This window comes from Cydia fagiglandana, chromosome 26 (genome assembly GCF_963556715.1).
Source record: "Cydia fagiglandana chromosome 26, ilCydFagi1.1, whole genome shotgun sequence".
Lineage (NCBI taxonomy): Eukaryota > Metazoa > Arthropoda > Insecta > Lepidoptera > Tortricidae > Cydia > Cydia fagiglandana.
In genome coordinates this window covers 5,536,766-5,551,552 of record NC_085957.1, presented here as the reverse complement: position 1 = coordinate 5,551,552, position 14,787 = coordinate 5,536,766, and the positions used below count along the sequence as shown (strand labels likewise).

General features: G+C 36.1%; 1 protein-coding gene across 5 annotated transcripts in view; it reads left to right on the top strand.

The window, feature by feature from the left end:
• The window catches only part of LOC134677456 (uncharacterized), a 30,978-nt gene that overhangs the window by 8,804 nt on the left and 7,387 nt on the right, over nt 1-14,787 (top strand). The window lies entirely within an intron of this gene.

Genomic DNA, 14,787 nt, shown 5'->3' with positions numbered 1-14,787 from the left:
TCAAAACTATCGCCTTTCCCGCTCTTTTTCTAATATATGTCATGTGTTGTCTGTGATGTTTGTTTTAGGTTCCCAGCACAATTCCTATTACCAAATTAAAATTAGTCACCCAACATTCTTATCGTGCGTGGTACGTCTTAAAACGCCGTCATTGGCAAATTCCCTCCTCAGGAGGGCCTCCTGCCAAAACACACAAGAGGGGAAAGCCATTAAAAAAAGTTATAATTGTAGGCGCGAACTTCCGGTTTTACAGTAATTTTGTTTTCCGCCCCTTTTTATAAAAAATTGGTTTGCAAGACTATATCTTAAATGATCTATATTTTCTTTCCATCATTAATTATAATTGTTTTGAATATTACACTTAATTAGCATACACATATTATGACTAAATCGTGTTTGTATAAAGCAATAACTTTACAGCCTGGCAAAAAAGAGTAGAAATTAAAAAGTGGCAACACCGTAGTGTCGTCCCTTTCAAATCAGTTTATATAAGAGAGCGGGACGACACTACAGTGTTGCCACTTTTTAATTTCTCCTCTTTTTTGCCAGGCTTGTATTTATACGATGCATAGTCCACGAGTTCCGTATTAAGGGCTTTTTAAGTCTGCCTTTTCGTCGGACACTTTCTGATGAGAGGAAAAGGAAAATTAAATACACCTTAGTCTGTCCCTCTCCGCACAGTGTCCGATGAAAAGGTAGATGTAATAACCCAATAGTTTGTATAAAATGTATACCTGAGTGTGTTGGCTTGACCACTTTATATGTGTATAGTTGGTCAAGCAGATCTTGTCAGTAGAAAAAGGCGGCAAATTTGAAAAATGTAGGCGCGAAGGGATATCGTCTCATAGAAAATTTGAATTTCGCGCCTTTTTCTACTGACAAGATTTGCTTGAACATCTATATATGCGCTCAAAGTAAGTTGTTTTTTTAATATACAGTGATACTGTCAATTAATATCGATAGGAATTTGTCGAAACATTCGTGGTTCATCTCTTTCCAATATATGACAAACGAAAGTGACGCAAACCCAAACTACGATATGATTTGTCTGTGTTAGAAGAGTTTGTCAATTTTGCAATTGAGTGAGGCAATTTTGTGACCGGCACGATTCGAACTTTAAGATACGGCTAGATACGATATAGATTAGATATGTCAGTATCAAAGAGACGTTTTTGTATAAAGAAACGTCACTTTTGACACTGAGACATCTAATCCATATCGTATCCTGCCGTAATATTTGACTTATCTCGAAGTTCGAATCGAGCCGGGCAATGAGACGTTTAGTTATGACTTTATGAGAATAACATAACTAATATCAAAATACAAATGATAACATTGTGAGGTTTAAACTGATTTATTGTATAATAAGTGTTATAAAATGAATATAAAACTAAAATTTATAATTTTGGACACAATACATAATACATCTTAAATAATTACGAAAGTAACTATCCGTCAAAACCCGTTCCTTATCGCTTCCGGTGCAAAAGTGCCCATAACACTCACGGCATTACCCCGCTGGATGGCTATGGACAGCCTCTGCACCAGAAACGATTCGCCAGAAACTAAAATTAACAACAATTGTGATTTAAACTCATTTATTGTATTATATAAAAAGTGTTATAAAATGAATATAAAACTAAAATTAATTATATTGAAACTCAAGTTCTTACTTACTTTCTTCTTCAATTATCGTATAATTATTTCGTTATATGTTTTTAATATATAATATTTTTAATATTATGTAGGAAAAATATCCTATAAATATTTCTAATTTACCGGATTAAAAAAAATCTTACGGTAATATTTTATTTAATTAATTGTGAAATGCAAGCATAATGGACCCAAGGTAAGTTTAATTAAATATTTTGAAACGATTTATGTATGGTCTGTCCAATCTAGTATATATGTATGTTTGGTAAATTGATCGCATTAATAGTCATACTCGTGTACAACTGTAAAAAAACTGGCCAAGTGCGAGTCGGATCGCGCACGAAGGGTTCCGTACCATTACGCAAAAAAATCACGTTCGTTGTATGGGAGCCCCACTTATATATTTATATCATATACATAATTATTACGTTTTTAGTATTTGCTGTTATAGCGACAACAGAAATACATCATCTGTGAAAATTTCAACTGTCTAGCTATCACGGTTCACGAGTTACATCCTGGTGACAGACAGACGGACGGACAGACGGACAGTGGAGTCGTAGTGATAGGGTCCCGTTTTTACCCTTTGGGTACGGATCTCTAAAAACGAATATGAAATCAAACTAGTAATGTAATTATGCTAGTGAGTGAACCATAATAAGTTTTTGGCAAACATTTCAGAGTTGGTACAAGCTTTTATCGCCGACTGTACTTTTTTTCCACAAGCAACTAATACTCATCGAGACAATTCAAAAAACACAATAAGGTAAGTAGGTTGCGTTGTTTTATCACAGAGTTCCTATGGCCACCTTCGGTCTCCATCATCAGATCAGCTCGATGACACCATAATATTGCATTGTCACCCGACTTACGTATGTATGCAAAATTTCAGCTCAATCGGAAACCGGGAATTGGATCAAATTTAACTTGCAAGATTTGATTACACACAGACAACGGTCAGGTGAAACTAAATAAAAGCTTGTAGGTAATATGGTAGTGTAATAACCAGTCAAATCAGCTACTCTTTATGAAATGTCATTTGTTACAAGGCATGAAGTTAGTATGAGACATTACGAATACACTCAAGTACTTTTTCGTGTGTTTGGCCGAGAATAAAGGCACAAGCGACTTGATTGATTACTTACATACAATAACGGTACCTTTTACAGAACGTAATATATTTCCCTGAAATAATAGTCACTTGAAGCTTTCTTAGAGCAGAATATAAACCGTAAAAGATTATTAATTCACCACCATTTTGTAACAGTTCGCTTGTGGCACAATAGTTAGGTAGTTTGTGATCATTAATCATTACATATGGCTTAAGATTGTTTCTTTATTAAAGGTACCGTAAAACGGGGTGAGTCGGTTTCGCGGGGAGAGGTGGGTTATGAATGGGGAGAGAAAGTTTGAGAGGGGGTGAGAAGGGATTTTAAGGCTACTGCTACAAAAATTATGTATTCCAATTTAAAATGGGGCTATAGTAATACGCATAATAAAAAAAAATCGATCCAAATATCTTCCAAAATCACCTTTGTATGAAAAACCCTCTCACCCCAAATACGAGGCACTACGGGGTGAGGTGGGTTTTCCTCTTTATCGTCAAAGTTATGAAATGGAACTACCCAAAATAAAATACAAACGTCCGGTCCGGAACACTTATTATATATACACCATTCAGTTTTCATATGTAAAAATAAAATGTTATCGAGGTTTGAATTTCAGTTTTGACCCTACTCACCCCATTTTACGGTACAAGTTGTCGTTATTTTTGGATTTTACTACAGTACAATATTTACTACATGTACTATTTTATTTACGACAAATGGCGCGTAATAGGTACTAATAACTGAAATTAAAACATAAATTACGTTTTTATTAAGATGTTACGTATGTTTAGGAAATATAATGTACTTTATTAATCTTCTCAAACACAGACTTAAATTAAGATTATAACTGAGACGGACAAAGTCACAAAGTCACCACCTAAGGGGTCATCCATTAATTACATCACACGTTTAGGGGGAGGGAGGGGGTCATGAAAATGCTCGGAGTAATTAACAATGGAGCCGCCATTAACAGGCGTTCCCCTCTGTCGAAAATAGGCGGCCAATGGTCAACCACATGTATGGACTGACGTTTATCTGACATGACGTTCCTATACATTTGATGTGCCCCTCCCCCGCAAAAAACGGCAGACTATTTTGTACCGAAAATTTTAGACATGGCGTCTCCATTGGTTATATCCTCCAAGTGAAAATGTGAAGTTGTGACATGGGGGAGGGGGGAGACACAAACTTTGTGACGTCACTTTAACTTCAACACTAACCGAAAATGTATTTAAATTATTTTATTCGCTGTACATTTAAATAACAAGTTTTTAAAACGATAATCGTTTTTATTCATTTAATTTTCTTTCCTAAGCAGTTTTGGGTTATAAAATTACTAATATTTATATCGTCAAAAATATTTTGATAAAATATTAATAATACTTAGGTACTTACTTAATTCGATTTGGCGATTTCGTAGAAAAATGTGACGTCACACTAGGGGGAGGGGTTTGCCAAATGTGACCAAGTGTGACAAGGAGGGGGGGAGGGGTCAAAAAACCTAGAAATTCGTGTGACGTAATTAATGGATGACCCCTAAGGGCTCCTTGTTAGTCTTGTTACCTGTTTTGTACGGAAACCTAAAAAACCGGCCTAGTACGAGTCAGACTCGTGCACGAAGGGTTCCGTACCATTACCCAAAAAAAACGAAAAAATAACGGGTTGCACTTGCACTCCAGGAGTGCTGGCAAGAGTGAAAACTCAATGAAATTGTAACAGTTTTTCGATCAGCTCACGTGTCCGTCTTACGAAGCGTCTTATGTCTTGTTACGTCTATGCTCTCGCGAGTTTAACATTTTTCCCCATCACAAAAATTGCACAGCGCCGCTAAAGAAGTTTTCACTTCAAAAAATCCCGTTTATTGTACGGGAGCCCCACTTAAATATTTATTTTATTCTGTTTTTAGCATTTGTTGTTATAGCGGCAACAGAAATGCATCATTTGTGACTGCTAGACAGTTGAAATGAAGGCTACTGATTTGGTTTGTCAGTTACCCCATTCGTCCTTCTTCTTCTTCCTCGCGTTATCCCGGCATTCTGCCACGGCTCATGGGAGCCTGAAGTCCGCTTGACAACTAATCCCATGATTTGACGTAGGCACTAGTTTTACGAAAGCGACTGCCATCTGACCTTCCAACCCAGAGGGTAAACTAGGCCTTATTGGGATTAGTCCGGTTTCCTCACGATGTTTTCCTTCACCGAAAAGCGACTGGTAAATATCAAATGATTCCCTATTCGTCCTTGTGCCACGTAATCTTGCATCGCATGTTATGTTAACATTGCTTCCGCCTTCTGTCACGATTTCCTAATTTCCTTGTGGTTGCCATCGGTTGCTGAAGAAATATGTTGAGTTTTACGTAACATACGCACACATAGCGTTTCAGATTGGCACGCACTACCCTTTTAATGGCTCCTCTACACGATAGGCCAACGCCGGCCACTCCAAGGGACGCATTTATGCGTTGGAGGGAGCAAGTGATATTGCTATTTCATTCTACCACATGGCTGCGTCCCTTGGAGTGGCTGGCGTTGGCCCATCGTGTAGAGGAGCCATAAAACCTTTTTCTTTATTGGGTTAATTTTATGATTTTCAAAGCCTGATAATGCGACTAGCTGAACTATCTATTCTATTTTTATAACAATAGTGTCGTTTTTAGGGTTCCGTACCCAAAGGTGAGGGGCCCACTGATTAACAGTCCGCCGGACCTGTCAGTTATTCGGAACTGTCAAAATTTTGTTCTAACCGACAGGCATCAATTTTGACAGTTCCGAATAACTGACAGGTCCGGCGGACTGTGAATCAGTGGGCCCCTTAATTCCACTGTCCGTTTGTACGTCTGTTCGTCTGTCTATCACCAGACTGTGTCTCATAAACCGTGATAGCTAGGCAGTTGAAATTTTCACAGATGATGTATTTCGGTTGCCGCTATAACAACAAATAGGTACTAAAACAGAATATAATAAATAATAAGGTGGGGCTCCCATACAATAAACGTGATTATTTTGCTGTTTTTTGCATAAATGGTACGGAACGCTTCGTACGCGAGTCATCTCGCACTTGGCCGGTAGGTATATTTTATTTAGTAGTTATTCTTCCATTAAACTACTCAAGCACTCAGAGGTCGTTTAAGTCAAGTGTTATTCAACTCAAAATATACTTAGAAAAGTTAGAAATACAACAGAAACGCCAACGCGCAGACCAATATTTTCAACATTTTTATTTAACAATACTCGTTCAATTCACTAATCTAGTATACAGCTTTTCATAAAAACAATCGCACAAAGGCGACTGCGGACTTTCACCCTAAAATCAAGGTAGACTAAATACTACGTACTAGGCACCTAGTATTGATCTTTCGCGGTAATTTATTCGGTTCGCGTTACGAGCTACGCACTTTTTTTTTACGCACTACGTCTGGCGGCAAACATTTAAAAATAGTACCATATAGTCAGACCGTAAAATGTCCGCAGCGATTTTGATAGCCCACGCAGTGCAAGTGTCATTTTAAACGTCAAACTTCTATGAAATTATGACGTATACATAACACTTACACTGCGTGGGCTATCAAATCCGCTGCAGACTTTTATTGGTGCGACTATAGGATATTCGACTACTAGTCAATTCAGTTTCTTTTCCATAACAAAAAAAAAACAGTTTTTTTTTTCGAACTAACTAGTATGAAATTTATAATTACCTATGAAACACTAGCATGTGACGTCACAAATGTCACAATGAAATTACCTATTCTTTATAGTTTTATACGGGTTTTAAAATAGAAATTGTGTCTAAAAATAGCTGCTGTATACGGTTCTTTAATAATCTTCTGGTGCTTTAATATTTCAAGCATGGTGTAAAATAATATATTTTAAATACAGTCAAATACCCTATAGCAAATAATATTGAATTAGAAATCTATTAGGAAGAGTACTGGAGTGTGACAGATACTTTTCGCGCGTAGTTACATCAATAGACTCTGTCAAACCATTTCCGTTAGTAGAAAAGAACGGCAAATTTAAAAGATGTAGGTGCGAAGGCTTATCGTCCCATAAAAAATATATATTTCGCGCCTTTTTCTACTGAAAAAACTTCCTTGATCGGCTATAGATGCTCACTATACAAGCAGATATAGTTGGTCAAACCAATTTGTCAGTCAGTAAGAACCACGAAAACTATACTTATCCTTTTCTTTTGGCTGCTAGTACGAGTTTAAGACAAAGATAGTATGATTCTCTCTGTCTATTGAAATGAGACAGTCCTTTAACAAACTATAAATGCTTGTATGAAAAATGTATGTTTTGAATATAACCCGATTCTCTGTGTACGATTAACCTAGATATACATGTAGAGCTCCGGAAGGAAGACATTTCGGCTAAATTAGATGGCTTCGCTCAATAAATCAAGGTTTCCGGGTCGGCATTATACATTATTGCTTCTTTGTGCTGCAATCTAATGTAAATTGCATTAAAATATGCTGACAAAGAGAGCTTTTGGGCGGAAAACTTTGTTAATAACTACGCGTTTCAGGGCAATTTTTGAATTTCGAACGCTCGACTGTCCGACTGTCGCCATAAAATAAAAGATTGATGATTAAATTTTGTACGCGTGGACGCTAGATGAGATTGACGCCAATTTAATTTCAGATCAAATTGTCAATTTAAATGTTCCGTTTGAACTGGTCTTTAGTCATATATTGTGAGTTGAATGAGTAATAAAGGTCAAACTGAGCATCTTTTACTATGGGACTAACCTAGAAATCGCGAAAAAGTTATTGGCTGTTTTCTATAGCCAAATTTTTTTTCGTGTTTTCGGGTCAGGTCCTACAATAAAAGTTGTTTATACCTTTATTCATCTCGAAAAATATAGCTAAGGATTGAAAACATTCAAGAACACGCCGTATATTAATCGAAACGAATCCGACATTGTCTTTAAAGTTTATTCACCAGCACGTATTGGTACGAAGGTTGTCTTGAAATATCATTTTTATCTATATCTGATTTATGGCTAAAGCCATGCCATGATATAGGGACTTAGGGAGTTGGCATAGTTGAGTATTTGTTCGATACGACGTCCACAAATAGTCCTCCAGTAATGGGATTTTATTAGTGATGTACCGACTATTGATTTGGCCGACTAGCCGACTAATCGGCGCTCGGATGGCCGATTAGTCGGTCGGTCGGTAACGAATGATCCGGCCGACTAGCCGACCGACTAATCGGCCATTTTTGCCGACTAGTCGCCGACTAATCGGTACATTCCTAGTTTTTATTGAACATGGCTGGCCTGAGCTTACGCTGCAAATGTATGCATAGTATAAATGTTATCTCTCATTTCAATTAAGGTACAATCCTTAATTTGACTGGTGGGCGTATTCGAATTTTATTTATTCGATCTGTTTCCGATATGATACTGAATTGTCAATATTAAAAGTGACGGTTTTGGTTGAAAAACTGTCGCTTTTGATATTGCCAGATCAATATCATATCAAAACAGACCGAATACTTAACTAAAGTTTTAATACGCCTACGGGTTATATAATTTGTGTTTAACGATGATTTAAAAGAACATTAAACACCCAGAAAATACAGCCAATTCTTTAAAACAGCAGTAATTACAGAAAATCGCGTGCTTTGAATAGAACATGATAAATAACACCTCGGAACTGTTAAAAAATTGCACTATTTAAATTTAATAGCATTTAACAACATACAAACTGACATTTTATATTTTTTTTGCATAAAACATTCAAAATTTAAATACGCTCACGCTGCGCCTATCTGTTCTATTTTAAATGTAACCTTTTATACCATTGGTAATTTAACTACGAGTCAAATTAGTATGTAGGTACTATTTAAATACGGACAGACAGACGGACATGACAGGCGTTTTGAATTTCAATTTGAAAATATAAGGGTTCCGTTTTTACCATTTTGCCTACGGAACCCTAAAAATGAGCATAAGCTTGTTGGGCCATTTTCGTTTTCGTAGTTGAGCATTTTTTTATTAATTTCATTGTGAAATGTATTTTTTTTATAGAGGTATAATGAATTATTTGTACTCAGAGTCACGCACCCTTTCGACGCTAATGGGAAAAATCCCCAAAATTGTTTTTCCTGTTATGATGACATTGGTGACACAAATCTTCGAACTTCAAGATATTCACAAGAGACGACACGTACTAGATCCATTCTAGATTCGTTATAATTTAGATATCAACTAGTTCTCTTTTGCAGCGCAATTCGGGCAACCGATGTCACTTTTATGTTAGATAGAGTAAGATATCTATTAGATGTGAATTGGATCTCTAAGTCATATCCTGTAGAAATCGTTCAAGAGTATCTCCAGAATCGCGCAAATGTCAGACAGTTTAGATCTTAAACATATCGTTATCGTATCTTGGTGATGTCTAAAAGATATCTAATAGATGTCTATTTCAAAATCCGAATCGTACCCAAAGTGTGTAAAAAGACCCAAGTTGGCAGAAAGCACAAAGCCTTGGTCTTAAAAAAAATAGTAACAAGATGGCCGGACGGAAGCGGAGTGACGTATGCTAGTGTAGCACGGTACATTTACATAATTATATCTTTTGCGCATTCCCTTGGAAATATTTAAATGTTGTTGCAGAATTTCTATTTTTAATTTTATTATTATGCTGGTTTTTGTTGGTTTTGACAGTTGAAATAATAGTTCCGCGTTTAGTTTGAATTTTGTTTTTCTTTTTTTTTTATGACGCTTTACCTCCTCAGTCCCTGCGTACATTTTTTGTACATAATCCAAAATCTTTTTTGAACTTTTATTGTGTAACTAAGGGTTTCAATTTCAAAAACAAAACAATTGTTTCTGGGTCTCAGGAGAATAATATCATAATTTGTATACAAATTTTCACATATGTCACAATATTTAAATAACACGTACTTATAATAATTTTATTAGTTGGTTAGAGATAAAAAGCGGCATAAAAATATGTGCTACAAAGTCTACGAAGTATCGTAGCATTCGTAGCTCGTAGAGAGCATCAAAACTTATAGTTCGTTTTTTTAGCATTAGAAAAAATGTAAACAAGTAAATTAACGATTATTTACATTATTTTGCTTTCATAAGTTTAGTAATAGTTACTGATTTTTTAGCTTAAGCTTAAATTGCGTAACACAACGTTTTGTAACTGTCAAGGGTCAATTAATCGCTAACTTTACCTCAAACCGTCAAATAATTAGTTCACACGCACGGCTAAACAAGTCTCGACCTAATTTCCAAGATGGCGGCGGATAACGTTCGGAAGCTTAGATTTAGATCGAAATTTCCATTTAAAGTAGACCCCGTTTCCTTTACTACCTACTCGTAAAAGAGTCCATATTAGTCTGGCCTTATAGAGAACAATTACCATTATATCTTGAGCCACGAAGCTAACAATTTCATTCATTGTCAGAGCTCTATGTAAATTTGCCAGTCGGACGCTACTACCGTTCTATCTGTATTCGAAATTTGAATTTGAATTTCAGATGGAACTGCATTTGAAAATAGACCGAGTGTTAAGGGCGTAAAGCTCAATTTAGATTGTATTTAGTCTAGTCGCGATTGTAGATATAGATATAGTAGTAGTGGTAGGTAGGTTGTCTTTATAGCAAGAGGTTGGTAGAGTGTTTTGACCTTTTTAAAAGTTACTTTAGTTACGTAACATCTTTACTACGATAGGATAATTTGTAAGTTGTGCAAGAACGGAGGTATACTGCCGTATTCGAACTTCAAGATATTGACAAGAGACGACACGTACCAGATCCATTCTAGATACGTTATAGTTTAGATATCAACTAGTTCTCTTTTGCAGCGCAATTCGGGCAACCAATGTCACTTTTACGTTAGAAATAGTAAGATATCTATTAGATGTAAATTGGATCTCTAAGTCATATCCTGTGGAAAACGTTCAAGAGTATCTCCAGAATCGCGCAAATGTCAAATCTGACAGGTTAGATCTTAAACATATCGTTATCGTATCTTGGTGATGACTAAAAGATATCTAATAGATGTCTATTTCAAAATCCGAATCGGGCCCATAAGGTTATAGGCAAATTTTTTAACGACATTCAATAGAAATCAGAAATTGATGAATTGAATTTTAATTTGTATCCAATGTATTAAACATTCCATGTTTATCGTATAGTGAGATTTAGCGAGAGTCACACGCGGTAGCGGTAGAGTCTGTGCGGAAATAGAAGAGTCATGGAATGTATTGTGCCCCATACATTTCACGGCTCTCCTCTTTCCGCGCAGACTCTATAGTAACAGACACGATATAATTGTGTAAAAAATATTTAATGATCTATTAAATTAAATTTAACTAAATCAGACATTAAAAACATATCACTATTTTATAGGAATTTTGAATCCCGCAAATTACCTACTTATATAGGTACTTATTTGGTTAAAAACTGCAGACCGTATTATAGATCGTTTTTTTAGCATTAGAAAGAACTTGCAAGAAGGTAAGCAACCTTAATATGTCCTTTAAATGAAAAACGCTGTTTAAAAATGAAAAACTATTACTTATGAAAACAGAAGAATATAAATGATCGTATTAGATTCATAATTGTTACATATTTGCCGTAACTTATTTTTAAAATGTGTTTTTCAATTAAAATACACATCATGATTGTTAACCTTATTTCTAATGCTAATAAAAACGAACTATAAATACTTTCTTATTTCCACAAAACGTTGCTCAGGGTAACAGACCATAGACAATCTAACGGAACCTATAGGTCAATTGAACACGTGGTAAAATGTTACTTCCGGAACGAATTTAGGCTGTACAGCCCGATTCGTACTTTAACCTTTTGGATGCCGATGACCGATATATGCGCACCGCAGGTTCAACGCCAAAGACTGATTAATCGGTCACAGACCACCGAGCAACATAGAACTACGTGCATATGCATAAAGTTCAATTTCAGTTATGACACTTCGGTGACGTGTGGCGTCCGCATGACAGCTTTTGTGTTTGACACAGGGTCGAAAAGGTTAAGATTCGTCAATTAATAGATCTAGAAACGATATGGATTAGATGTGGCAGTGTCAAAAGTGACGTTTTTGTTTGAAGAAACGTCACATGCAACACTTACACATCTCATCCATATCGTTTCTAGATCTATTAATTGACGTATCTTAACGTTCGAATCGGGCCGGGCTTAATAAGGTTTTCACACGAAGGTCATAAAATCAGTTTCGAGCTATTTTTAAAGTAGCCATCAGATATATCGGAGCGACCCAAGTGCTTATAATTATCTGAAAATTTGGCTATAAAAAAGTATAAAACTGTAAACAAAATTCTTAAACTTATCGCTTAACCTTTGCTCTAGTTTTTGCTATCATTCGAGCACGTATTAGCATACATTTTCACGCTAACTTGATTTGTGTGACTAAGGTTACCCACTGTAAAGAAAAATACGTTTTCTTTGCCATATTTTACTACTTAAAAGCCTTTAGCCACCCTTTTTAATACCACGCCGGTTGAAAACATGGTAAGCGGTTACAGTAAACTATGAAGGCCTGCAATGCTTTGTCTAAATGTCTACCCCTTTAGGAAAAACCCTTCCTTTTCTTTTTTTTTATCTTTTTTTTTCTTTCTTTGTTAGTTTATAGTGACGATATCACATTCTACATACAAATGTAGTTCTCATTTTCCTCTCTGGATAACCTGAATATCTACCTAAATAATCTCGGATTAACCTTTTAACTGGCTGACATTTCAAAAATGACAATGGAATGTCAGTCTTACCAGGCGTGTCTCACTCCGCGATTTCGTCGCTTTGCTACAGGTAGCTAAAAGTGCATCCATTCGACCCGAATTTTGGGGTTTGCATAAGCCGCGCGTGGCGCTGTCGCCACCTAGCGGCCATATCTGTGCTGATCGTAACAGACGCGTTTTGTTAGAGAGTGAGTCTTCTGTACTTAGTACTATTATTTATTCTGTGGTCTTACTCATCGAAAATAGAACACATATATTTCCCACATACGGCACTTCAAGTGCCGTATGTGGGAAATATATGCCCCTTAAGCTGGTAAAGGATTAATTCATTTATCATTATAAGTATTATTACACATCGTACATTTTCACTCCATAATGTGCGGTGATTCACGTTACGTGAATTAAAAAAAAACAACGGGTTGCACTCCGGGAGTGCCGACAGAAGTGAAAACTCAATGACTAGTCCAAAATGTCTGCAGCAATTCGTTCACCGCTGCAGCACTATGTATAATTTTATTGACCCATCCTTCTTTCTATTGAAAAACTTTAGTTCCGAAATTGCTGGCCTGGTTCGAATAGAAATTGTAAAGTTACCTTGCAGACCTCACATCTAAATATTTGGTCATGATATTTTGAGTTTTATTCACCAGTACTAGAGTTCTCTTTTATTAGAGATTTCATCAAGATGTAGCTTTATTGAATTATATTGAAGTGATATAAAGTAGAATGTAACTGTGAGATCCTCGTATTTCGGCCCGTATAAGATTAGAACATTGAGCTTTATTGCTTAATATAAAAGTCCAGTTTTAAATAATTGATCTGATATGATACTTCTTCTTCTTCCTCGCGTTATCCCGGGATTTTTGCCATGGCTCACATAGGAGCCTGGGGTCCGCTTGACAACTAATCCCATGATTTGACGTAGTTACTAGTTTTTACGAAAGCGACTGCCATCTGACCTTCCAACCCAGAGGGGAAACTAGGCCTTATTGGGATTAGTCCGGTTTCCTCACGATGTTTTCCTTCACCGAAAAGCGACTAGTAAATATCAAATGATATTTCGTACATAAAAACTCATTGGTACGAGCCGGGGTTTGAACCCGCGACCTCCGGGTTGCAATAAGTCGGCTCTTACCGCTAGGCCACCAGCGCTTCCTGACCTGTACGGATATGATGGTCGTTCTTGTCTACGTGACAGCGTGATAAAACGGTGTCCGTCACTTTGTATCCTATGGTGTTAAAAAGTGACAGTTACTTTACCACGTGGATAAAGATGGATAAAGCCATCCATAATAGCCTACCTGATTATGATACGTTATGACTAAAGTTCTTTGGTGAATAACATTGTCCGTCACAAATGACGTCAGCGCGTTACGCGTTACGCTGTCTCGCGTTTACATTTTTTCCTCGCCTCAGAAAGTACTCAGCGCCGCTAAAGAAGTTTTCACTTAAAAAAAAACGACAAAAAAAATTAAATTGATGAAGCAATTGTTCATGATTGACAACCCTAGCAACAGCGACCGACCTAGAAAAGCTGAAACTATTACGGTTTCAGTTTCACAATACATTAGTATTTACTTCATAACAATGTATTATGCTGAAGGTTTTTTAACTTTTCCAAAGTTTCCAAACAAAGCCAAAATACCTACACAAATCTAATCTAATTAAAAAAAACTTGTGTCTTATCTGTTAGGGTTCCAATTTAACAGTTTGTTATGGTTTTCATCTTGTTTTGATAAGATCTTGATGCGTAAGAGAAAGAAGATATTTATTAGATTAGAACTATCGCAAACAATTGAAAAAACATGATTATAACTACAAATAAAATTAACATATAAAATACTGGAATATATTTAATTAATTAAAATACTACTAGATATTTCATACATACTTACTCAATAATATATGTATAATACCGGGTGAGCCTGTAACACGAGCAAAAAATTAAACTGTAGGCTGTACTCCTCATACTGACCAACATTTCTTTAGCAACTTTTAAAAATAACTTGTGGTTTGATTTTTAATACACTTTAAAGTTTATTCTAAGACGCAATGTATTGCGAATTTGTTATGTTTAAGGCTTGACAAGCAGTTGACAAGCAACGTCAATCACAATGTTATGGCGTGGCGATGGCGTCCATTGAAGATAATATTTATTTATTTTTTATGAAAAATAGGGAGTCTAAATACTTCATAATTTTTAAAAGTCGTTGAACAAAAGTGTCACCGTTTGAGGAGTACAATCTGTTTTAAATATTTGCTCGTGTTACAGGCCACACCCGGTAT